General features: G+C 43.2%; 1 protein-coding gene across 2 annotated transcripts in view; it reads left to right on the top strand.

Annotated features, from left to right (window-relative positions):
- The window catches only part of ZNRF3 (zinc and ring finger 3), a 95572-nt gene continuing 68720 nt past the window's right edge, over positions 1-26852 (top strand). Inside the window, exon 1 of one of the 2 annotated variants that reach the window (XM_034068295.1) lies at positions 1-175. The gene's annotated coding sequence lies outside the window, so the exon portion shown is untranslated. The remainder of the gene's footprint in view (positions 176-26852) is intronic. The other variant, XM_034068296.1, reaches the window with a different exon arrangement.

Raw genomic sequence — 26852 nt, 5'->3', positions numbered from 1 at the left:
CGGGCTGTTGCTGGCCGCGGCGCCGGGCGCGGCGCTGGGAAAGGAGACGGCGTTTGTGGAAGTGGTGCTGTTCGAGTCCAGCCCCAGCGGCGACTACACCACCTACACCACGGGGCTGCAGGGCCGCTTCTCCCGCGCGGGGGCCACTCTGAGCGCCGAGGGCGAGATCGTGCAGGTGAGTGAGCAGCGCGGCCGGGGGCGCCGCGGCCTCAAGATGGCTTCGCGGGCCCTTCACCTGGCGGCACAAAGCCCGCGCCGGGGCCCGCGCCGCACGTGCGCAGCGCGGCCTGGGGGCGCCGCGGCAGCGGTGACAGATGCACGGCCGCGCACAAAGGCCGTGGGGCGCCCGGGCCTCACCTTGTGGGGCCGGAGCAGAGCCCCGCGGGCCCTGCGCTCACCCCGTCTGACAGCGGGCGCGGATCTGAGCCGTGGGGCTGCGCGGGGCACCGCGGGCTGCGCTCCGCACGCGCCCTCGCACCTCCGCCGGGCGCGGTGCCTGCGCGGCGGGGCGGGGCCAGGCCCGCTGCGTGGGGCAGCGCCGGTGCCGCGGGTCCTCGGTCTCACCGCGCAGCCGCCGCAGTCGTGCGGGGCGCGCTGCGTGCCCGGAGCCGGCCTGGGGGCTCTTGCACAACGCGGAGGTTCTCGTAGCGCTGCTCTTGGCTCTTCCACCAGAGAAGGAGTTGTTGTACGTATCGGAACGCGGCGGTCCCGTGCTGTGCTCGGAGCTCCCGTAGCACTTACCTGGAGCCTTAGCAAGCGCTTGTAACTGTTGACTCTGTTTCCCCCTCCCCCCTCCCCCCCTTTTGGCTAAGTAAAGAAAAATTACTTAAATGGTGTCTTAATAAGTTTAACTGTTAAGCAGCTGCCAATCGCAGTCCTTATTTCTCATTAACAGTTGTGTAGTTTGTTTGCTTGGGCTCCATGTATGTACATACATAAATATATATATGTATAAAGGTTTAAAATAAAAAGTGATCTGGTGGCAAATAGGCTCTTAAAACGTCTGAGAAAGTTCTGCAAGTACAAATACATTACTAACCAGATTACTCGAACAGCAGAATAAAAGTTAAGTATACTGCTGTTGAGTGCTTGTTAGTTGAAGAGAGTTTCGGCTGGGGGATTTCTTACAAAGGTTCTCTTGCAGTTGTGAGCACAAGCTGCTGATACAAGCGGTTGTATTTCTCTTCCAGAGAAAAGAGGGATGGACCAATTAATTTGTATTTCTGATGTTTTTTACATGGTGGTGCCCGTAGGGCCTGACACATTGTATAACCTCCTGGTGTGTCATCAGACTGTGTGTGTAAGACCTGCTGTGTCTGAGGGGACAGCAAGAAACTTGTTTCTTTTCTTGCCAGGTGTTAGTATTAGAACAGGGGCCACTTCCTGAGGCCCTGCTTTCCCTGAGGTTGTAAGTGAAAGCGTGAAAAAAACTGCTGTTTTTTTAAGGCTCAGATTTGCAAAACTTGGACCAAATGAATGCAAGGGGCTCTTGTAGGCCTTATGATGCACAACATTGACTGCCTGCTCCCTCTTGATGTTTGAATAGGCAGCCCTTAAATGGGAAAGGCTATGGTGGAAATCAAATGATGTGGCAAATCTTGTAGTCACTTATCTCTCAAAGGCCATTTTGCTCATTTATCTGTGCATACAATAGATAATATACACCATGAACAGGCTGCTGGTTTGGGTTTTTTTTTTCCATAAGCCACCATGTCTGCCAGAGAGGAGAGAATATGGCAGATACTGTTCCAGAGCAGCTAGACTGAATGCTGTCAGGCATGTTTTCATTGCTGAGATTTTAGATTTCTTGTCAGTGCCATACTTCCCCTGTCTCCTGAAAGTGCGTTTTTCACAGTGGTGTCTCCCCTCCCTATTTCAGCCGGGCTCTATATTTGTGAAACTGTATAAATTTGCTGTTCTGGATCATCATTTAAAGCTCAGGGTGAGATTTAGAAGAGCAACATGAAGCTAAGGCAGCTAAGAACCTGTTCAGCAGTAGTCAGTGGTATGTCAGCTGGGGACTAAGCTCTGCTTGGCCACAACCACTCAGTGCACACAGCTCTGCCAAAAGTAAGGTGCGTTTTTGTTTAAAATGAAATATGAAAATTCTAGACAATCAGGCACATTAAATAATCATATGTTTAAGAATGGATCAAAGGAATTGTGGGTTTGGGACTACACAAATACTTACTTTTGTTTATGTTAATAGCATCAATTACTCATTGGGGAATTGAAAGTCTGAACAAAAGTCTTGAAAGTCTGAACAAAAAAACCCCAACCCAAAACCCTTAAGAAACAATGGGCTTTCAGCATGGTTTTGATAGGTCTCACATTTACTCTTGAACTGGTTATCAGTCAGATTACTATCCGGTAGTGTTATAGGTGGTATATAGTGGTATAGTAGTTGCTATTATACTGTTTCTCATGTTACTGTGAGCAAGTCTTATTAGGGTCAAGTCTCTATAACTCTTCAGAGATTAAGTGTTCATACATCTTCTTTCATGTGGCCACAGTTTGTATTCAGCAAACTCATCCTTGAGTTGCTGTGTCAGCTGGTCCTTAAAATGTTTGAAGGTTCTAACCATCCCGGTGATGTTTGACACACCGGAATATTACATGTTTCTTGAAGCAATATCCTGGCCTTTAACATGTTTGAGATTGGAAATGGAAAATGTTTGATTAGAGAGTGATTGTGGAAACAAGACTATTGAAACTTCTAAAGCTGTATTTTGTTTTAAAACAAATTCTGACTGACAAACTCATTATGGTTGAAATGTCTTGTAGCACTCAGGCCAAAAGCTCAGATTAGCTCCCGCTCAAAGCAGGTGCTACATGGCCACACACTTGCAGTGATAGGAGGGTAAGCATCACTGTTATGACTAGCAGTGGCTTTTTTTGCTCAGAGTGGGATCATGTATCTTAATTCTACTTGCAATTGGCAAGATTCCTTTCCAGTTCCTTGTTCTTCTTGATGGCTAAGGTGTGGAGCGTGAAGTGTTGTGATTTGTATGAAGTTGTGGTGGTGGAACTGCTCGGGTGAGTTGCTGGAATAGAGGATCAAATATGATGCTTGATTAAAATTGCATTAAAAACTAGCATATCAAAACTTCAAATGATACACATCCACCATTGCCAGTCCTCTCTTTTAGGCTTTCTTTTTGTTACTGCTGCCTTAGATACACTGCTAAATAGAGCAGCATGAGTGGGTTACCAATATGTACAGTTTTAAAGAGAAGCGGCGTGGAGGAAGGATTTAGAAATATTATGCCTGGGTTTTCTTGTGTGATAAAGTTTGGGTTTTGGTTGGTTTGTTTCTATTTGGAAGCCTCAGCAAGGTAATAGTGACCTTTCTGTAGCATTGAGCTGGAGTGATGTGTAGATCATTTAATAATCTCTGGTTGCAAGCATTTTTTTGTGCTCAAAAGGTAACAGGTTGGGGAGAGCAAGCATAACTCCAGGAAGAAGACAGAAGTGGGACATTTCCCAGCTTCTGGCACTGCAGTTCCTTCTAGCAGTGTTATGCTCATCTTTTCTCTTGGAGAACATGGGGAGCTTAGAACTGGAGTGCAAGACCACATGCATGTGTTCATTCCTTCTTTCTCCCTCCCATCCCTTATTTACTTGAACAGCTTTGAATCTTTCCTCTGTTTTCTCAAAATGCGAAAGCTGATAAAGACTAAACATCTGTCAGGCATTGCGTTCTGAAGTGTTGGCAGTGTTTTAGTGGCACTGAAAGCAGTGACTTGAAATAACTGTCCAGACATATAGATGTCTGGCAAGGATCAGAGGAGGCTGAGTCAAAGCAATGTTTGTGTCTTTTCAGAATGGAAACCAAAAATGTGTATTTTTGTGGTTGGGTTTTTTTTGGTGAGTTGTAAACAGGCAGGTTAAGTTTCTTCATGCTTGAGTTGAGTGCCTGAAGGCCATTCAAATTAAGGAAGTGGAATTATTTGTGGCTTTGAGTCACTGTCTTGTTGAATGTTTTCTTTGCTAGTTATCCTCTTAGAACATGAAGCCACCTGTGATTGGGTTTGTGTTAGTTTCCATACCTTAACTGTAAAGCTGTGGCTTATGGTGATGATCCTAAGGACAGCAGGGGTAATGCATCCTTCTGGAAAAACTGAGTTCCTAGTACCAGTTCTTAGGGGTTCAGGTTTGCTTTCTCATCCTGTTCTTGGAGTTGAGCTGCCATTGGAACATGACACTTCTATTCTGATGGAAAACAAAGATCCAATGCCCTGTGGATGCTGATAACAGGATGAGGAGAGGTGCTTTTCAGCATCTGCTGTTTCTCTGTTTTGGTACAACAATGGGAGACCTGGAACACAGCTGTTGTGCCTGGTGTAAGAAGTGGGTCTAGGTTATAGGTTCTGTCCTCTCCAATCTTCAGTCTTGGATGTTATGAACAGATGCTCACAACTGACAAATGCTGTCCGGCAAGTGAGAATAATCATCTCTGAAATGTCCATCTTCAGCTGTTGAATCTAAGCACTGTCCTGCTCCACCCTCTCATCTGGACTTGTATCAGCCAGACCTTCATTCTGAAGGCCTGCTGGAAGTTAAGGAGTTTTGTTAAATAGGTGACAAGGCTGAATCCTGGATGGCAAACACTTAATTGCTGCTGTCTTAGGGAGAAAAAAGAACCAACCAATCAGCCAAATCTGAATTTTCACAGTGCTTATTTCCTGGTTTAATATATTTATTTTAAAGTTATTATTTATTTCTTATGATAACAGCAACTCATTGAGAGCTTCCTTCTGGCTATAACAACATTATCTACTGTATGTAGTCAGAGCAGTGGGTAATTTTTATTCTGTTTTGCTGTTTTGTGGGTCAGAAACCTTAATCTAAGCTTCAGGGTTTCTTTTATGGTTTTGTTTTTTGTTTTTTTTTTTGGCTAGCACTGTATTAGCTTGACTATCCAGATGGTGGGAACAAGACTCTTCTAAAACTGTAGCATTGATATATGCATGGAATAGCAAAATGTTTTACAAGTTCTGTTTGTGCATTTTCCAAGGTCTCAGTTCTTTAAAGCTTATGTGCAGGTTTTGAACCTGAACTGGAGGTTTTGGTTAGTCTGGGGTTTGGCAGAGCTCATGACCCTTCTGTACAGGAGAGTGTTGAGAGGTGGAAAAAAGATGAAAACCACAGGTTTCGTCCTGTGGGCAGCAGGTTCCTCCTGTGTAGTTGCTGCAGTGTACCCGGCCTGGTGTCAACTGCACCACTGCTTATTCTGCAGTACTTACTGACACAAGGCTGAAGATTGCCCATGCTGGGGGCAGCCCTGGCAGTGTTGGGGCAGGGGTTGGGGTCCCCTGCGCCATTGGCCCTGTTGGGTTTGTGGTGCTTTGAATGCAGGTGTTTTTTATGGCAGGGCAGCAGGTGGCTGCAGGTGTGCTGGAGAAGGCAAAGATGATAAAGGAGGCATAATCCACAATTAAGAGGCTGTTGAGCCAAAGACTTGCACAGTTACTGTACCTGGGCAACATAATATACATATACAATACACAGGCAGCTTGTTTGCAGCAGAGGTATTGTCCTGGGTTTGATCTCAGGTTAATCCAGCTGTTTCCCAGTTTTCATCCATCTCTCTCTTACTTTATATTAATTCTCCAATATTGCAGTATTGGATACTGCAATATCCTGGATGTCTCTTAGGATAGTGGTGAAAGGACTTGGTAACTCCAGTGGTAGCTGCCATCTGTTGTGTGATGTCTACTTGTGGCTGCTTTGAGAATCCTGCACTCGTGCCATCCTGTTAAGGTGCACTGCAGCACTGTAAGAGGATTTAAGGGAGGTGCGTGTCAGATTGTGGTGAAGAAGGAACACCTGGCTGCATAAGCCTCCTGCAAGAGCATCTCTCTCCCTTGGATGGACAGTTTCATGTTGTCTTTCCGATCTTCTGGGGAGCAAAAGCACCTTACGAAAATAGTTAGTGTAAACCCGAAATTGTCATGGAATTTTATGGGGTAATAAATTGTATTTGCACAGTTAAAGCTTTAAACTGTTACAATACATTATAATGTATTAATGGAAAGTTAAGGGTGTCTGTGCAAACTGTTTCTAAATGAGTCCGAGGCAATAATAAATGTTTCTGGGCATTGTTGCAAGGGAGAGGGCTGTTTGAAAGGTAAGGTACCAAATTCAGTGGCGAGTTACTGGTTTTGGAGGAAGCTCCTATGTCTGGTGGTAACACAGAGTTGCAGCAATACCAGAATCCTCTCCAGCACACAAGACTGAAACAGTCCTACAAGGAGAAGGTTGGAGGCACAATATAAAAAATGAGGTAATAGATGTCAAAATATGGAAGAGAAGGTACAATGGAAAGAGGAAAAAAAAGCTAATGTGACCTATTTAGAGGAATAAGAATAAAGTAGGTTAAGAAAGTAAATAGAAGCAGAAAGCTTACAGCACTGGGTCTTGTATTCAGGACAGTCAGTGTACTTTCTGTTCATTTCTAAGTAAAGGCAGGGAATCAAGTGAGGAAAAGGTAGTTTGTGGGAGTTCAGGTAACTTTCTCTGTAGTCCATGAGTTTAATCAAATCTTCACACAGATGTTTAAGGTCTGTATTCTTGAAAAGCTTGCTGTTGCTGGCAAGATACTGACGACTTCCTTTTCCATGTAGTCCTATTGCTTCTCTGGGAGGTGGAACTAGGGGAAAATCCCAGAGAGGGGTGGCCCTCAAAGATTGTTAAACATGGAGCCATTTGGAGAACTTTTTCATTTATGTATGTGTATGTTGAGAATGGATCTATGCGACTATAACGGTTTTATACAATTACAGCCTGCTTCATAGTGTTAGCAGCACTTGTGGCCAGCCATGACCCATGGATAGAACTGACACTTGGCTTTCCCTGAGCACTCCAGTGGTGGCTGGGATTATGGGACAAAGTAACTTCACTTTAATTGCTTTGCCTATAAGGCCTTCTGAAATGACTCCAGGTGTGGAGGCTGTGATGTGGTGTGTCATAACTTAGTGAGAAAGAAACGCAGGCAGCTTTGCTGCAGGCAGATCTTATAGGTAAGTCTTGTAGTTGTATAAAACCATCGATTAGGTTACATAGTAATTTTCTTCCAGTTTATACCATCTTGTGGTGGAGCATGTATTTAAAAATGCTCCTTTTTTTAATTTTATTTTTTTATTACAGTCTTCTGGTTCTTGTTTTGGAATTTCAAAGCAAGGCCCTCCTGTACCAGAATAACTTTCGCAAACATAGTTTTTCAAAGTAAATGCATTCAAGGGGCCAGCATCTTACTGGTTAAGGAAAGGTAAGATCTGGAGGCAGTGATCTGCTCTGTGTTCTATCCAATTGTGTAAGTGGTACATGTGTTTGCATTAATACACTTAGTATAGTAGAAGTGCTCAATTTAGGAAGTGTTAATACTAACTTGTACACAACTGTCTCTTATTCTGGGCATCTGCACTTCAATATTTAAATGTCATCAGAACAGGGATTGTGGTGCCTATGAAGCCTTGGGTGATGTGGTTTAGTGTGAGGTGTCCCTGCCCATGGCAGGGGGGTTGGAACTAGATGATCTTAAGGTCCTTTCCAACCCTAACTGTTCTATGATTCTATGAATGGTTGGCCTTATTTCTCATGTTTCCTGGCTTGAAGGGAGAGCCCTTCACATTAAAGGAGATTGGCAAAGGAGAAGAGATTGTTTTTAAACAAAGCAGTGTTTTGAAATTGTTACAACAACAGAAAATTCATGTAAAAAAAAAAAGATGTTTTTTCTGCATTTTTGTTACCACTTGACACTTGAGCCAGAGGTGAACAGGAGAGTGTGATCTTGCATGGCACATACCCCATCGGTGGAGCTGTGCTTGTGTTAGCACTGAGTAGAAGTGCTGAGGGGAGCAGGGTTTTGGGGGCTCAGGGTGTCCTCTTCACAGTGACAGTTGCTTTTGTTGGGATTTTCAAATTTCCTTTTCCTGCTGCTTTAAAACACTTTTGTTGTCGCACTTGGCTTTAAGATGAAAAACCAGTTTACAAAGATTGATCAGGTGCCTGTTATGGTCCAGACACAAGTATACCCTTAAATATGTAGCTTAGTATATGTAGACTCTCTAGGCTTCCCAGACCCATGTTACCACGTGCATTAATGTAAGGATTTCAGTTTTCTGAAGCTGCTGCCCAGCTTAAGTTTTTGGTTGGTTTTCTTAAGCTGTTTTATTATTTTCACCATTTTCAGCAGTAAAACAAACTGAAGAGTCAGTGAGGAGGTGAATAGCCTAACAAAGAACAAAGGGGTATATTTTAGAGTTGCAGTCCTGGTTTGAATACAAGTGCTCAACTAGCTGTACAGGCGTGCATGTTGCAAGTACATGCCTCCTACTGTGAATTTATTGCATGTGCTTGGTAAGCAACTTTCAAATGCTTCTGATTTTAGTGTTTGAAAAATTGCTTTTAATTCGGGAAAGAGCCTAGTTTGTGCCAAGGTCTGTTTTCCTACTTTGATGCTTTTGATGTTTGGCTGCTTTAAGAAATAAACCAACAAAAGCAACAATAAAATGTGTAGTAAGTGTGGGTGGGAAAAATCCTTCTCCTTTTTTTCCTCTCTTTATGCAATCTGGGCCCCTCACCAGCAGAAGAAACTAACCAAGCTTTCCATTGAGTTTACCTTTTGTAACTGAAACTTTCCAGCCTTAAACAATCCACTTTGATTAAGGCAAGTGGATTTGGAGGGCTAAGTTAGAATTGTGGAAGGTATTCTATTCATTTTTATACATGATCAGTTCTGAAACTCTGGAGTTCATGAGGGGGATCCTTTTTAAAAGAGGCTGTGTTGTTTGTTGGGGTTTTTTTGTGGGGTTTTTTTTGTGTGTGTGGTGGATTTCTTTTATATTTATTTTTTTTTTTAATTATTTTTTTTTATTATTATTTCCCCCACCTGCAGATTCTGCCCTCGAAGACCTATAGACTATTTATTGTTTCAGCCTGGCTAAATTGTGGCACTTGCTGTTAAGCCTTGATAGGTTTTACCTTAATAACAACAGCAGTAATACCCATATCTTGTAGATAAAACACCAATATTGTATATATACACATATATAGCATGCTAGACAGCACACTAATGCTGTCTGTTATTGTTGCACTGAAGTTTTACTTGTCCTTGCTGGCTTTGGAGATAAGGACTGATGTTAAGCTGTGCAGTGTAGCAGTTGTTGCTCTTAGCCACACTGGGATTTCTTCTGATGCAGGCTCTAAAGGATATGTATGCTATAACAGGAAAAAGTATTGGTTCCCACTCCAGTGTGTTTTACAAGGGTCCAGCAAACTTTCTGAAACCTGTTCTGTATTTATTTAGAAGCCCTCTAGAGCTGATACTGTCTTGCATACTGTGAGGATAAAGGGGTGATGGAACACTATATGGCCTGGATGCCAAGCTGGCAGATGTCCTGAATGATGTGTAGCAAGACATGAACCTGTGAAACAGAGCCAGAAGATGCTACCGAGTTGTGTATTTAATAGGAGCCAAAGGTTGGAGACCTCTTTTTTGCTTAAAGGCAAGGTATCCTCAATCTGTTAGCTGGCAGGGTTTTGCCTGTTTAAAAGATGTTATGTTTTGCATCCCAAAACTCTATCTGAGGAAAAGACATTGTGGACTAGGGAATGCAAAACAACTCCCAAGGTGTGATCCTACTCGGGTTTTTGCTGTTTTACTTGAGGAGGCTGTGCTGCCAGAGTTCGTCCTCCACACCCACTTCTTTAACTGTCAGTGATAAACTCTGTAAGCTTTGATACAGGGAATTTATGGAGATTTTCCTATAGTGAAATAACAGGGTTGCAGATTGGGATCAGTTTCTCAACCATGTGTATTTTGTTTACATTAAATTGGCATCAGGAGGTGATGGCAAATATCTTCAAGTAACAGAAATCAAACAAGTGATCTGGTCTCCTTTGTCTACCCCATTGGTATCTTCAGGCAACTATGGGAAGATGAACATTTGATATCTCTCAGGACAGCGTCAGTATTAAATGTAGATCCATGATGTGGAATAGCCAAAATTTGTGTACACGTGTATGTGTGTGATGTATGCAGTATGATTAAAGGTATACTAAGATGAAACCAACAAAATATTTTGTGTTCCTGAAGGTTGTGTAAGCATTTGTTTCAGGGGCTTGGATAGGAACATTCGTGGAGCCCGGAGACATCCCAGCTGTGGAAAGAGTATGGGAAGAAACTGTCCCTGTCAGTAAAAGGGCTGAAGTGTCCTGAAAGAGTATATTATATATATACATACATATATATATATAATTAGCTCACTCCTAAGGTATTTAATATCCTCATTAAACCCAACTGCTGCTTTGTGTTTTGTGTTTTTCTTCTTATGGCAAATAAAATTTCTTGAAGAGCTGAGCCTCTGCCTCTCGGATCAGAGGCTCACATGTTGAAGCTGGCAGCGCCAGAGGCTAGTTCCTATCTGTGTGACAGCATTTTTAATTTAAGAGGACCAGCTTTGATGTTCTTGAATATTTATGGGCCGCTTCAGATCAGTCCGGTATGTATTCTTTTTAACTGGAGCAGCAGTTCCTTCTCGCACAACAAAATTTCTTTCCCTCTTTTTACTCTTGGGTCCATTTTGGATTTGCAGTTATCAGTGCAGTTTTATGTTACTGAAGTAGAATCATAGAATAGTTTGGGTTGGAAAGGACCTTAAGATCATCCAGTTCCAACCCCCCTGTCATGGGCAGGGACACCTCACACTAAACCATGTCACCCAAGGCTCTGTCCAACCTGGCCTTGAACAGCACCAGGGATGGAGCATTCACAACCTCCCTGGGCAACCCATTCCAGTGCCTCACCACCCTTACAGTAAAAAACTTCCTTCTTATATCCAATCTAAACCTCCCCTGTTTAAGTTTTAACCCATTACCCTTTGTCCTATCACTGCAGTCCCTAATGAATAGTCCATCCCTAGCACCTTTATAGGCCTCATTCAGAGACTGGAAGGCTGCTATCAGGTCTCCATGCAGCCTTCTCTTCTCCAGGCTGAACAGCTCCAACTTTCTCAGCCTATCTTCATACAGCAGGTGCTCCAGTCCCTGATCATCCTCATGGTCTCCTCTCGACTTGTTCCAACAGTTCTGTGTCCTTTCTATGTTGAGGAACCAGAACTGCACACAATGCTCCAAGTGAATACTGTTTGTGGGAAGCACCACTTGATTTTTTTTCCAGTTGTTGCAGCTGGGGGTAGTCCAATTACTGCCTCTTAGCTGCTTGTTTGAGCCTTGCTGCAGGCACTTGCACCTTAGAAGAAAGGAAGACACTTGCAGACACATCCACCGATGCAGTGGAATAGGGTTGAAGAACGTGCCCTTGTGGTGCCTTGCCCCTGCCTGTGGGAGCTCAGTTTGCCTGCAGTGAGTCCACCCTCAGGTCTGTTCTGCTTGGAGCTGATGTGTGGCCCTCCCTCAGGAGGACATAGATATGTCTCCCTGGTACCACAGAGAAATAACAGGTTATAGTCATGATTTGTGGTGTAAAGAGGAACTGAAAACTTGAGGTCAGGCTCTCAGTGGGAGCTGATCAGAAATAACGGAAACAAGTTTCAGTTGGAATTTGCCATTTTATTCAAATGAATTGTTCCCATTGGGTGGTTTGACCTGCAAAAAACTGACCAAATTTGTGCAGGAGTCTTAAAAACAGATACCTGATGAGAGGAAGAAGATACCTGATGGGTCGGCAGTCAGCCAAGTTATTAACCTCCTCTCAGCTTGCTTTGCCTCAGCAGCTTGCCAACTACCTTATTGTTGATGTTCCGTTTCAGACATTCTCATGGCCAACTGGGAAACCAAAGCTATGGGTTTTTTTCCCCAGAACTTTTCCATATGGATGCTGATAGTTCAGGCAGATTTCTGTGTCCTGCTCTGCTGTGCTTAGTTTTTGTTGCAAAGTTCCGTATGCTTCACGTTACTGATGATCTTCTGGTTGGACTTCTCTTGTAGGCTTGTTTGAGACTCTGTTATCGATGTAGCAGATTTTTTGTGTGTTAGTTGGAATGGTTTCACTTTGTAAAAAACATTTGTCTTTCAGTAATGATAATTTATTTTAATGCATGGCTTAAAGTGGTCTGTAGGTTTGGACATTCCTGCTGTAGATGCCTTTCTTTGTTGGTACAGCCTTTTCTAGTTCAACAAGTGAAATCGTGTCACTGCCTACATGGCTAAATAGTGCTTGAAAGGAACCGCAGGAGGAAAGTGCTTGATTGTGTGTTTGATGGAAACAGTTTGCTCAAGGAGTAAGACTTTTCTGGCTATGGAAATTGGCAGCATAACTTACTAATGTAGTAGTAGGAGTTTCTAAATATGCCAATAAACAGAACTTTACCAACATAGAAAGGCATGGAAAGATCCTAATAATGCTTGTTCCAGAAGAAAAAAATAATCTGCCAGTGGCATCTAAACACTTTTTCCCAGTTAATTTTAATGAAAGACCTGTTCAGAAAGTGAAGCAACTAAGGGGTGTCTTCAGGAGTTCATTTGTATGCATTCGGTTAATGCTGATGAGAAGTTGTTGTCTGCTGAAATTCCATTTCAGTGCTTGCATCTAGGGACAAGTGGATGTTGCTTGTGACTTCATTCTTCTCTAGTTCCCTCCTCCAAGTTGTTGTTAACAAAGGTAGTTTTCCATCTCCCTACATGCCCTGCAGTATCCTGTGAGATGGGAAAATGTATGAAATATGGAAATACTCAATGTGTCTGTCTCTGGGAAGGATTATCCAACAGTCACAGTTTAGTTTTTGTTTGGTTTTGGTAGAGTTGTAGTAGAAAGCTGGTCCTAATTATCTAAAGCAGTGCTTTATGAAACTTCCCTCTGTCCTGGGTACTATTGCTAGTCCAAAAGAGTTACAGAAGCTGAAAGAACAAAACCACAAGCAGCGTGTGGTACACCCATGAGATCTTTAACCAGCTCTGCCACCTCTTCCAGGTTGGGGGGGATTCCCCCAAGGGTTTGAGTTTTTGTCAGGCTTTACCATTCATATAGAAGTCACATCTTACTTTGAGTTTAGATGCAGTGATTTCTAGAAACATTATGGGATTTTTGCGTAACATAGATAGAAAGCATATCAGCAAAGCCGCTTACTAAGATTAAGGAACCAGCTCTAAACTCGTCACTTAGGAATGATCAGTAAGTAGTACCAAGGTTGTGGCTCAAACAGGGATGTCATCACAATCCAAAGTTTAACTTTCAAGTATCTTAGTCAACAGAAAGTGTGTTGTAATTTGAATGCTGGTGTATCTTTTCAAGGCTGAGAGTAGAGCTTCCTTTGAAATCAGGTCCTTGAGAAGTTTTGAGGTATGCCCCTTCCCGTTCCAAATTACCCAGTACTGCAATTTGAGTTAGAAGCATAGTAGATGGAGAGGGTCATTTTTCTGTGTTTAGTGTGGAAGTTAGTAACATTTGGTAGCCAATAGTAAGATGAAGCTGCAAGTCAAGTTAAAAACAAAGAAACAACCCAAAACACCCAAAAACTTACTGGTGTGGGTTGTTTGGGTTTTCTGGGGGGTTTGTTTTTTTGTTGTTTTTTTTTTTTCCTTTATAAAGCAAGGATTTTAATTTCTGTAATTTCTTCCCTGTTGCTGGGTTAAGATCAGTTTTCAGGCCTGTTCACTGCTCTTGACATGTCCCTGCACTCAACAGCTGCTCTGCTTTGCAGGCTTTCCTGCCCGGATAACCTGTCGCATTACAACCACCTGAAAATGAAAGAGCATGAGTTACTGTGCACTGGGTTGTCACCCCTGAGCTGGACAGTTAGCATGTCACATGTTCGTGTCTTCCTTTTCCCCACTTTACTAAGTATCATCTTGAAGCCATCACTTTTGTATATTTTTCTCCTAGCGTTTACCTGAGCTCACATCTTGGGCAGTGGCTTTGGGAGTGTAAAATGTGGGCTTGTGGCAGTAACTGATTGCACTGACACCTCTTTTGCAAATGAGGGACCAACATAATTGTTAATGGCTCCTCATCCCTGTTCAGTTGCATGCTGTACCTCCTTGTGCTGAGCAATCTTGCCTGGAGTCATCAGACCCAAGGGAAAGTCACTAAAAGGGCCCAAATAGTCTTGAGGGCTTCTGGCAGGTGATATCCCTATGAAGGAATGGGTTTGTGTGTGTAGAAAGTCTGTTTCTCCTTGTTCCTTTCCTGTCTTTTTGAAAGTGTTTTGAAATAGTATCAATTATTCAAGGGTTGGATGGGCTTGAATGAACTCATGTGCTAACAGGATGCTCTGCAGAGGAGTGTTATAATTCTGCCCATATTGTCTCAAGGTGCAGCTTTCATAGTCCAGAGTTATGTTGGGGAAGAATAATTTCTGTGCTGGTCCCATCAGCATCCATATTTAGTTATTGGAACAAATGAAAACTTGGTGTTCTTGCCCTTTAGTTGTTCTTACAGTTTCCAAATCTGTTTCTCTAGTGAATGTGTTTTTCAGTGACATTTAGTGGCCTGAAGTCATTGATAAATACATGTGCAAGTGGTAGCTGGAGCCACTGTGGTTGAGTCTGCTGCTTTATAGTCTTGCTCTCAGATTACCCACATGGTTGTATTCTGAAGGGAACTAAAAAGTGTGCACTGTGCCTGACAGATGTTGTTCTGCCTCATGTTTAATAGAAGAATCTACTTCAGACAGTTGTTCTACTTTGGAAGGGGTTACTTCCATTTCATGAAGGCTGTGGAGCATCTCCTATGATTAGGGAAAAGATAGTTTGGAAAGCAGAATGTTTACATCTGTAAAGGATGGGTTTTGTTTGTTTGTTTTTTTCTGGGATTTAAACTGAAGAATCTTTGAACTGTTTTGAGGTATGGTTGTATGGGGCTTTTGACTCCCATGGTAGAATTGTACATCTCCTGAGCCAGTGTATTTGATCAGCTCTGCTTAGACTATCCTTTTAATATTTAGTGTGATTTTATTGTAACATCTCCTTCCACCTTTTTACCTGCTGTGCCATTGTTGTGCACAGGTCCAAAGGCTGTCAGCACTTGCTGCCTCTGGATTTTCTAACTTGTTATCGCAGATATTTACTACTATCACAGACTTAAAACTTTTTTTTTTCTTCTTTTAATTTACAGATTTTATAACATTTTTCTCAGTGAGGGTCTGGGCTCCAGTGTGTAAGACTTAAGCTTATCTACAATAGGCCTCTTTTTATTAATTATTTTTATATATCATTTTTAAGTAATCTGCAAGCTGCAGGTTTATGCCTTCTCTTGAGGATGTTCTGTGCCATCCCTGTGAGGGGGACAACACTGGTACCAATCCCAGAGTCTGGCTAGGATTTTAGAAGTGCTTATGCCAGCACTGATGTCATCATCACCCTGTGAGGACCCAGACTAGAATATCTTGGGATGTTGTGGGTCAGAACTAGTGGTATAGATCCTACTATTCTCAAACACTCCTAAAGTAGCCTGTGCAAACTCTATCTCTCATTCTGCTCTTGTGTTAAGAGGAAGTAGCAGAGAGTAGTATACATCTAATTCAGTCCTATTGCAGAGAGAAGTTTTGCAGACCAAACACAAGTTATTTTCAGTCCTTAACTTGCAGATGGTGTTTTTGAGTTGAAATTGCAATTGGTGAGGTTAGGAAAGTATTTGCTCTCTTAAGTGATGCAAAGAATATGAAGACAGGCTGAGAAAGTTGGGGCTGTTCAGTCTGGAGAAGAGAAGGCTGCGTGGAGACCTCATAGCAGCCTTCCGGTATCTGAATGAGGCCTATAAAGATGCTGGGGATGGACTATTCATTAGGGACTGTAGTGATAGGACAAGGGGTAATGGGTTAAAACTTAAACAGGGGAAGTTTAGATTGGATATAAGAAGGAAGGTTTTTACTGTAAGGGTGGTGAGGCACTGGAATGGGTTGCTCATGGAAGCTGTGAATGCTTCATCCCTGGTGCTGTTCAAGGCCATGTTGGACAGAGCCTTGGGTGGCATGGTTTAGTGTGAGGTGTCCCTGCCCATGGCAGGGGGGCTGGAACTGGATGATCTTAAGGTCCTTTCCAACCCTAACTATGCTATGATTCTATAACATACTGTTGCTGATAAGGATACTGGTAGTAAATAACCTCCTAAGTAAAGATCTTTGCTGCACTTTTGGGAAGCTGAATTATATTTTTTAGCAGTTGTGCTGTCCAAGTGCTACTGTATCTTAAAATCTTGTCTTTATAAGTGTATTACACATAAAATGGGCTGCAGTCTTCAAAACAGAATCTGTGAGCTGATGCAGTCTGTTCTGGAGATTAATGCCAAACATATTGTTAAGGCAGTGGAATCCTGACCTACGTTAGGACTAGTTCAGTTAGGAAAGGCTGAGAAAAGTAGTAGGAGTCCTGAGTATCTGTTAAGGACATGTTGTGGGACAGGGTACTTCACTCTTTTTATAGCATTCTTGCCAGGAAGAAAATAAAACCCAACAAAACCACCCAACAAAAGATGCTTAAGAAAACAGAAGTTAAACAAGCCTTGGAAGAACGTGGCCTTAAAGCAGTTGCTGGTGTATAACAAGTGAAAATGGAACAGCTGGAGGATGCCCTTTGGCACTTTTTCAGCCTTCAGCCCCATGGTAGTTACAGCTACCCTGCTTTAAGGAATGGGTCATGAACTGAACAATAGAGGAATTTAGTCTTTGTATCAATATAATAATGTGGCATATCCATGCCCAGCTATAGTGCTCTGTTTCTCAGTGCAGAATAGCATTTCTTAAGTCTGAAAGAGAATCTGCAAGTGAATTCACAGATTTTTATTGTTTGTATTATACGGAATTAACACCACTGCCTGTGCCTCCAGGTGAAGTTGGTTTATTTACCTTTTCAAACTGAAATTGCTGCTAAAAGAATGTATATATATATATATATATATATTGAGCTCTTTAGAAATAAACTAGCATTTAAACTATAGTTATTTTTCAAACAATTGCAGGCATTTTCACTGCTTCTCCTTCAACTGCTTAAGTATACAGAATACCTTTGTAAGCATAGAGTCATTTTGAAAGCAGTTAAGATTGTGCTGCTTGGCTGGGACTTATGGGAATCTGTGTCCCTGGTTTGTTTTGTTGTTTGTGCTGTCCATTTGGAAACCTGTCAGTGAAATGTCTTTGCAGATGCTGAGGGCTGACTGTTAGCAGTAAATGAGGTGAGCTGTTTGAAGGATGAACAAAACATATGCTCTTCTTTGCCAAAGGTGAGCATATACTGCCTATCTGAAGTGCTAGAAAGGATAGCTTTTAAATAATACATGTGTTTAAAAAATACTTATAATATGTCTTCTGATGTTGGCCTGTTCCTGCCTCTCATTTTCTGGTGGGAAACTGCATCTCTGATCATAAATCTATTGCTGAGGCAGGTAATGGGTGAGGAAACTTACTCATGGAAGAGTGTTACCTTAGCTAAAGATGTGGGGTAAGTACAAGAATTGTACCCCAAGATACCGTCATTCAGCCACAGTTCCTGTTACGTGCGTGAGGTAAATATCCTAGCAGGGATGGGCCTTAAGGTAGTAATGTTACTTAATGGGTCTTTGGACTGTGTTCTGTGAGCCATTCATGCATGAGTAGCAGCTTGAAGGGAACTGGGGAAAAAATACTAAATACTAGGAAAGTGAAGGCTGATGAAGAACAAAGGGAAGGACTCTAGGATTTGTTGGCTGGGTAGCATGTAAAGAAAGATTCATTGAGCTTTTCTAAAGCTCCTCTAGCTTTAACCCGGCGAGGTAATCTTGGAGGTTTTGCACTTGTAGGGAGACTAGCAAGAGATTACAGTGGTGACGTGCTTGCTTGGAATGGACTGGAGCACAGAGAAAAGCTAGAGAAAAGGTTGAGGCAAGTTTTGCTGGTATTATCTGGTATTTGCTGGTATTCAGAGCTGGTATGCTTTGAAGTATTTGTCAGGGAGCGCAGTGCCATGGTTGCTGGTCTGAAACAAAAGTTTCTGAAGAGATGCTAAAGGCTGAGAAGGCAAATGATGCTCTCTCCTGTGGAGTCCTAGAGCTGCAGGTGCCATCAAGAGATGATGGTAGACTTTAGGAGAAGCAATAGACATGGAGTAGGAAAGATGCACGTAAAAGCTTGCAGTCTGTGCTTCTGGTAATGGATGGGCCTGTAGTGAAAGTTAGCAGGGTGGTCTTGAAATAGGTGAGATTCAAAAGGACGCGGCAGGGTATGGAATAAAGCAGTGAGTAGGTATGCAACACAAAATGGACAAGAGGTAAGAGGTTTGGAAAGAAAGGAAAACTTGATAAAGCTGAAACTTGTACAGGTTACCAAGAAAAGGGAGATGGGAACCTTGTAACAATGATTCATCTATGGTAAAGAAGTGAGAGTGGTGTGGTCTGCTGCACTAGAACTGTGCTGTGGTTTGTTCTGTGCTGTGTTTGGTCCTCTGAACATGCTCAGATAGGAGATGAGACTGTTGCTGCTCTTGAAAAATTGTCTAACTTTGCGTGCACTGTTCATGAAGCAGCTTCTCCACAGGGCAGCAAACACTGTTATGTTCTCAAACCTGAATTGGTTTCCCCCTTTTTTTAAGGGGTTGTTAGAGTGCATCTCAGTGAGAAACAGCAAGCTTGGTATGACAGCAGTATGCGGAACTAAATCCTGTCATACGAGTGAAGAAAACAACTTTGTGTGTTATTTGTTTAGATTGTGGGAGTACTCTAACCTTAGGCTTTTTGTGATTGTGGCATGGTGTGAAAATAAAGCTTGTATTAATAAATCAAAACAAACCCATTCCAACTGATTTGTCTTGCCATCTGTGGCAATTCACTTCTGCATTCACTTCTAAAATGGACTATACAAAGGAGAGTCCAAGTTGGAGGTCTCTCTTGAACAGGTCCATGGTGAAGGTCTTTTCCTGAGTTTAAAGAGAACTCCCTTGTTTCAGTATCTGTCATGCAGTAATGATTACAAATTAAGTAGGTGCTGTGGTATGTAGGGGAATGTTCTGAAGGAATAGTCCAGTGCCCAACTTTGCAGAGGGTAAGTACTGGGTGTCTGCTGTTTTTCTTCGCTTGGAACAATAGCACTGAAATAGTGCATCAAATTTTTGTGGAAGATCTGAGATAAGATTGATTTCTGATGCAAAATGATGGTTTCTACATGCTTCACCTGTGTGAGAGACTGAGCAGGCAGCATAGATGTCTTGCTTCTTCACCATTGACAACCTTCCCTATACATGTGGATTTTTTATATAGGAGATTCTGTTTACTTGAAAGAAACTAAGCTATAAATCACTTAAGTTCTTGGTGAAGTTCCCTACAGCTGGAAAAAGGGAAATATAACCCCCATTTTCAAAAGGGGAAAATGGATGACCCAGGGAATTACAGACCAGTCAATCTCACCTCTGTGCCTGGCAAAATCTGGGAGCAGATTCTCCTGGAAGGCATGGTGGGGCACAAAAAAAACGACAAGGTGCTTGGTGACAGCCAGCATGGCTTCACTAAGGGGAAATCCTGCCTGAACAATTTGGTGGCCTCTGATGTGGCTACAGAACTGATGGACTGGGGTAGAGCAGCTGACATCATCTACCTGGACTTGTGCAAAGCGTTCGACACTGTCCCACACGACATCCTTGTCTCTAAATTGGATTGTCATCAATTTGATAGGTGGAGCACTCGGTGGATAAAGAACTGGCTGGATGGGCACATGCAAAGAGTTGTGGTCAATGGCTCAATGTCCAGCTGGAGACCAGTAACGAGTGGTGTCCCTCAGGGATCAGTGTTGGGACTGGTCTTGTTTAACATTTTCGTCGGTGCCATGGACAGTGGGATTGAGTGCATCCTCAGCAGGTTTGCCAATGACACCAAGATGAGTTGTTCGGTTGATTCACTGGAGGGAAGGAATGCCATCCAGAGGGACCTTGACACACTTGTGAGGTGGGCTGATGCCAGCCTTATGGAGTTTAGCCATGCCAAGTGCAAGGTCCTACACCTGGGTCAGAGCAATCCCAGGCACAGCTGCAGGTTGGGCAGGGGAGAGATTCAGAGCAGCCCTAGGGAGAAGGACTTGGGGATGTTGGTTGATGAGAAAATGAACATGAGCCAGCTTCAGTGTGTGCTCACAACCCAGAAAGCAACCGTATCCTGGGCTGCATCAAAAGGAGCGTGACCAGCAGGTCAAAGGAGGTGATCCTGCCCCTCTACTCTGCTCTTCTGAGGCCTCACTTGGAGTATTGTGTGCAGTTCTGGTGTCCTCAACATAAAAAGGTCATGGAACTGCTGGAACAAGTCCAGAGGAAGCCATGAGGATGATCAGGAACCTGGAGCACCTCCTGTATGAAGACAGGCTGAGAATGTTGGGGCTGTTCAGCCTGAAAAAGAGAAGGCTGCGGGGAGACCTCATAGCAGCCTTCCAGTATCTGAAGGGGGGGCTATAGAGATGCTGGGGAGGGACTATTCATTAGGGACTGTAGTGATAGGACAAGGAGTAACGTGTTGAAACTTAAACAGGGGAAGTTTAGATTGGATATAAGGAAGAAATTCTTTACTGTAAGGGTGGTGAGGTACTGGAATGGGTTGCTCATGGAAGCTGTGAATGCTCCATCCCTGGCAGTGTTCAAGGTCAGGTTGGATGAAGCCTTGGGTGACATGGTTTAGTGTGAGGTGTCCCTGCCCATGGCAGGGGGGCTGGAACAAGGCGATCTTAAGGTCCTTTCCAACCCTAACTATTCTGTGATTCTATAAATAATCTAGAGTCAATCTTTACATAGTTGAATTTCTCTTCCTGTTGTTTTTTTCAGGGTAGAGAAGGAAGCTTTGGTTTGTTTTGAAATGTGATGCTTTACTCCTATGCAGTTGGTGGTATCTGATAAAAGCTGTTTGCCTTTGCGGTATCTAGGCAGAGATGTATGGTGAAGGAGAATTAAGAAAAGAATTTCTTGTATGTGATGCTCCTTCAGTGGCATTTTTAGTCTAGTTCTTTGGCATGAGCCAGGTCTAAAAGGAGGTTGAAGGGGAGTGCCACGGTGTTGTAGAATGTTGTCATTCTCAGCTTAGTCCTGCAGGGCTTGTTAGAACAATCGCTGGTGCCTGAGTTGTGGTTATCCTTCATATGACTTTACAGATGGGACTATTCCTGTTATGTTTTGATATTTCATGATAAGTTACTTCGACACGGGTTGCAGGCAGAGCATTTTGGGTTAGTATTTCTCATATCAAGAGACCTTACTTTTGTGATTAAAGCTATTTGGTAGTGGTTTGGAAATCAGTTCTGTGACTTTCACAAAGTCAAAATTAGGGATTTGACAGCGAGAACTAAAGTTCAAGTGAAGCAGATCAAAAAGCTGGCTGCTGGGGCATGTATGTCTCAAAGTTACAGCAGGAGTTATTTTTTTGCTCTAGTATTACACAAAGGCAGGGTCTCCCTAACCCTTATGCATCCTCAGTTAAGATAGAGTGCCTTTCTGTGGGTCCCTGTGTATTGATGAAAGGCTGGTTATAAGTGTTTGTATGCAACTGGCTGTGATTTTTCTTCATCTGAAACAAATTTGAGAACCAAGGGAAGGCAAAAAGTGGTGGGCAGTGGTCCACAGATGTGCCCCAAGTTAGGGGAAATAACTGCAGAGCACAGAAACTTAAGATTCAGAAGGAACCCCATAACAAATGGCATCTTATTGGTCCTATTTTCCAGTAAGAAGAGCAGTATTTAGTGTCTTCCTCTGCCTTTTCAGTTGCCTCCAGCATAAAGGCATCCAGGCCATTTCATTATTTTCTGCAGTTATTTGAGGTCTCAGCTGCGAGGGAGCGTGTCCTCCAGCTTGCTACTGCCGGCAGAATGAGTTAGAGATGGGGGTGGTTATTTACCGGAGTTTGCAGCAAAATGCTGAATTTGTGGGGTCCTGTGGGCCTGCTTGAGAGAGTATTTAGGTATTTATAGCTGACTCTGTTATTGAGAGAAATGGGATCTTCCAGCCATTTAAGCACGATTGTTATTTGTTATGGGAAGTATCTTTGTGACTCATAAATTTGTTTCAGAAGTTCTAGTTTCTCTGTGCTCTTCCTCCCTTCCAAAAAAAGGAAAAAGGGGGGATAGGAAATGGGAAGGTGACTACAGATAGGCCACTTTTCAGTTGAGTCACTAACACAGCAACCTTAATTTTTAAGCTGCTATTGGATTTATGTTTTGTTGCACACACATCCCCTGCTGAGGACATAGGCATTGGGTACCTAGGGGTTAAATCATCTTTCTTTGGAAGCAGCTGGGCAGTTTACACTCCTTGCTGGGCTGTACAAAAATACTTTCCCTTTGAAGTGCTGGGAGGAGCGGCTCAGGGTAAAACCTGGAATGGGGTTGCAGCTAGCAGTGTGTAGTGGCCTTAGCATGGAACAGGCAGCTGCCTGCAGCTGCAGTGTGAGATGGCAGAGAAGGTCTGGGTTTCTTTTGGCTCTGCCTTCACTGTCTTGATGTGAAGGCTTTTTTAAAAACAAATCTTCAAATGCTGTTTGTCCCAGTTTAAGAATTTTCCAAGAACTAAGTTGTGAGAAATAAGGATTAAAAGTGTCCTTTCCCATAAAGGCCTGCTAAATACAGGGGTCCTATTGCAAGGTCCCTTGGCTGCTTCCAGTTTGGTCTGGTGGTGAAGACATGCTGATGCTGTCTGGGATGAGATTCACCTCCACTAAGTGATGGGAAGGCAATCATAGAATAGTCAGGTTTGGAAATGACCCTAAGATCATCCAGTTCCAACCCCTGCCATCAGACTCTTTAGAACAAGGCATGTTCTGGAAAGGGCTTTCAGAAGTCCTTTTTTTCCCAGTTTGCTAAAGCCTGCAGAATCTCGGGCCTGATGCTGTGCCTCAGATGTGTGGAATGCTCAGTTCGGCAATAAACCAGCTGATGAGCCGGTGGCAGCTCTGGCACTTGCCCCTGGATGGCCGAAACCAAATGGGAAGACACCGTGTTTGTAAGAAAAGCCACTGGGTTTATAGTGCTGTGCAGCAGGAAGGCTCCTTCTCCAGTGTATGCAGCATGCCACTCAACTATGAATGATACTGCTTGACATGGCTTCTTTTCATTTGCTTGACAGCCAAATCTTTTCATGGACCAAATGTGGTGCAAGCTGGGCTCCATTGCACTTGCTCTTTCCTGCCAGAGCAGCAGTGGCACTAGCCTAGCTGCAGTTGTTTCCGGGTTTTGTAGAGCAATACTTTGCCTCTTGGTAATGATTTTTTGACAATATTCATGTGTGGGTTATGGGGAGGTCTGAATCTGAGATACTTTTGTTTCCACTATATGAAACTGAAGGAATCTTTTAGCAGTCGGTGCCACTGAAGGGACAATCAAAAGCTGCTTACCCATTACCAGCTAATGAGGGGTAATATTGAAATGACTGGCTGTATCTGTTGCACAGATGATGATGATAGTGCTGTATGTCAGATCTCCAAATTTAAAGCAAAATTTATCTTAACTGCCCTTAATGAGCCTGTCCTTTCATCTTTAGGCATTTCAGGATCCGGCACTTAACTGTTGATAGTATCTCCAGCTGTGTTTTGCTGCTGCTCTGCCATTGTTTCACTTTCTACCTTTGCCTTTTTTTCTGAACACAAAAAGTGTCAAGAATTTAGTTGCTAAAATAAGCAGATTTTTCTCAAGAGTTTCTGCTGTTGTATAACTTTAACATAGAGGGTTCTGTCCTTGAAATGCTTGGTTATTAATACCTGAAACCCTTGCTGTCCCATTTAACTGTTCAAATGCCAGGGAAAATGTATAGTAATGTAGGTCTAAGAATCTCAGAGAAGATCATCTGCTTTCCTCGCTGTGATCGTACACCAATGGGAGTTTTCTAGAGAGTGAGACTTGCCATGGCAGAAGGGGAAGCAAAAAGGCCCAGAACAGGATCTGTGGCATGCAGTGTTTGGGTTTACTATTTCAGGAAGCTGCTACCTGTGTTAAATCATTGGTTGCAAAGGGAAGTTGCCTGGCTCTATAGGTGTTGGCTGTGCAGGTCTTTCTGCATGGTTTTGCAAGTGCAGGAGTTAAAGAAAAACTCCAGTCCATAATTTGTGATAATTGACATGCTTTGGTTTGATGTTCCCCACCTCTGTGTTGCAAGAGACATAAGCTGATGTGCCTTCATATCTTATTAAATACCCCCAACAAGACAGAGTCTGGAGGAACCAGCACGCATGTGGCTGGCAAACAGACACTGTGCTTTGCATAGCTGAAAGACTAAAAAAGTTCTCACACTCAACTACTTTTGAACAGGAGGAAAAACATCGTGTGTCCAAACGCTGTTCTGGCAGCCTGGTGCGAGGGCTGTGTTTTCTGCCTGCCTCTGTGGGGTCAGTGGCCGCACATGCGTTTTGGTGCATGAACAAAGAGCTCTTGGACAGGAATGGGTGCCGCTGCCTTTCCCAAACTGTGCAGGCAGAGCAGATACTATCAGCTCTGGCCCTGGGGCATAAAATGGAAAGATCAAAGCACATGGCAGCAGCGCACAGAGGCTCTTCAAAGCCTGAGTAAGGCAGGATTGATAGAGAAAAGGAGAAGCTCTTGCTGATGTAATCACAGCCTGTGAGACAGGTTGGGGTTTTTTTATCTTTTAAAGGCAGTTTAGAGAGGTGAAGTGTGTGCCACAGAGACAGAGCAGGGGTACCTGAGTGTGTAGAATAGTTTCATAAGCAGCATGGAGCTCAAGCACTTTGAAGTAACTAACTGCAAATTTGCTGTTTTCCTTATCTTACTTTGCACAGCTTACACGTGTGTTATTCTCTCACTTGTGGTGTCCATGTGGGATAAAGGAGGAAAATGGCAAAGGAAGGACTGCTTGTTTTCAGGCTGCGTTCCTTATTAAAATGGAAACTATTTTGTTTTCTGTTGAGAATTCCAGCTAAAAATTTCTGGGGTTTACATGGAAAAAAGTAGAGCACAGGCAAGGTGGAGGCAGAGGAGAGGTGATAAGCCTTATCCCTTGTCAAGAAGCATGGGCTTGCTCAGGCATAAATTGAATGGGAATGTAACAGTTGTTCTCCCCCTTTTGTGGTGGAAGGGAGGAAGGAGAGGTGTGACTTTTTGGAACAGATGTGCAGGGATGGAATGAGTTTCCAGTCTTCTTCACAAACCTCACTTCTCTTTATGTACTGCAGCTGTGGAAGAGTGTTTCTGAATCTCCATTTTGATTATAAAGATGAGGGATAGAAAACAGCTTTTCAAAGGGAACCCTGTGAAATTGGGAGCCTAGAGCATGGCAGTGCAGCTTTTTCTCTCTACTGTATGGCAAATGACCTGATCTAGTACAGTCTGATACCTAAAAACTCTGTGACTTTGGCCATGACACAAAGCCTGAGTATTACCAGAGAGGCAACATGTATTAGTTAATGTGTTGCCCTGATTTTGTACATGCGTGGAGCTCGGGCAGAGCAAGTGCTTCTCCTTGGATGGTGAGCACTGTCTGCATGCTGTTGGTATGGACTCGGGGTATGCCTGTGGGACAGGGCCACAGGGAGGGAAAAGCTGCACCCAACGGTCTCTGGGACGCTATTAACTTGGAAGCTGGAAAACGCCTTCACCATTCTGCTTTGTTTCACTTGCTGACTGCTTCAGAAGAAAGATCTAATGGGATTATCTCAGTCCTAAAATGTATTCAGGATGCCAGAAACCACAGTGGTTATTTCTATCTGGCAGAATCTCCAGCTTTCCTTTCTCCACAGCCATGAGACTATTTGCAGTGCAGTTCAGATTAGTACCCAAAACTGTGGCACTCTAAAGCCTGAAAATCTGTCATGAGGGAAACGTGTCTGACTGCACAGACTACTGACTTCCATGCTTTATTCCTGGGTCAAAGCTACGTTTGGAGTCTGCTAAATCAGTTTATTACCTTAATAAGTTCCTGCTCAAAAAGAAAAAAAGAGGTGCATGCTCTTTATTGTGGAGCATGTGGGATGATGCTGGCATTCCTATGCTGTCTCATGTGGAAATTTCTCCATTTTGCTGATCAGCATCAAAACTTCTCTCCACCCCCCTGAATCTCTCTTCTGCCACGCTCCTTCCACAGATGTGTCTGATTTGATACTTGACACTGGTAGAAAGAGCTTCAATACACTTGAAATACTCCAGTTTTTGGTTTCTAGTTACCAAACCTTCAGGCACCAGGAAATTTGCACATCTTGCAGAGCTCTGAGATGGGCTCTGACATGTACTTTTGTTAGTGCTGGAGGCACTTTCCCTTCATGATACAAGAGGCTAAAGAAAAACTCCAGGGTGGGAATCCTAGCAGTTACCATGACTTCCTGGGATTTATGCATCTGCTTTAAAATTATTCTGTTCTAGGAATCCCACCCAAAAACATGGGGGACAGGCTGCTGCAGTCTGTGGCAGTAGATAGCAGTTAATAAAGCAGAGGTTTCTCTACCCACAGAATATGGTGGATTGAAGGGTTCTGCCACCAGTATGGTATCCTCATGCTTTTGCTTCTAGTGAGCAATAGAATGATAAAAGAGGTTTTAACTGATGTCCTGTATGCTCTACTGACCTTGTGTGGTCACTTTGTCTACAGTATTCATGGCCTTTTGATTCATGCAACCAAGTGAATTAATACAACTGCCATCCCAAGTTAACAAAAAGAAATTCCTCTGGTGCAGTGACACCGGCAGCTGCCAGTAGCAGATAGTCATGAAGGGATGCAAGATTGCAGCAAGTACATGGTGGGAATTCTGCACTACATGCTCCAGGCTCTTCCAGCTTGTGGAGGCTTGGGACTTCCTATTAGCATCAACTAACATGTGAGAGTCCTTGATAGCTTTTTCTTTCATATTTTTTTCCAGTCTGTTACTTTGGCTGTAGCTTTCTTCTTGGAATTTGAGAGAGCACAGGAAAGATCTGTTTTGGTTTTGAGGGCCTTGGGAGAGTTGCTGCATAATGTGA

The sequence above is a fragment of the Melopsittacus undulatus genome, chromosome 12, assembly GCF_012275295.1.
Source record: "Melopsittacus undulatus isolate bMelUnd1 chromosome 12, bMelUnd1.mat.Z, whole genome shotgun sequence".
Lineage (NCBI taxonomy): Eukaryota > Metazoa > Chordata > Aves > Psittaciformes > Psittaculidae > Melopsittacus > Melopsittacus undulatus.
The sequence above is the reverse complement of the archived record's forward strand: the minus strand, read 5'-3'. Positions and strand labels throughout refer to the sequence as shown.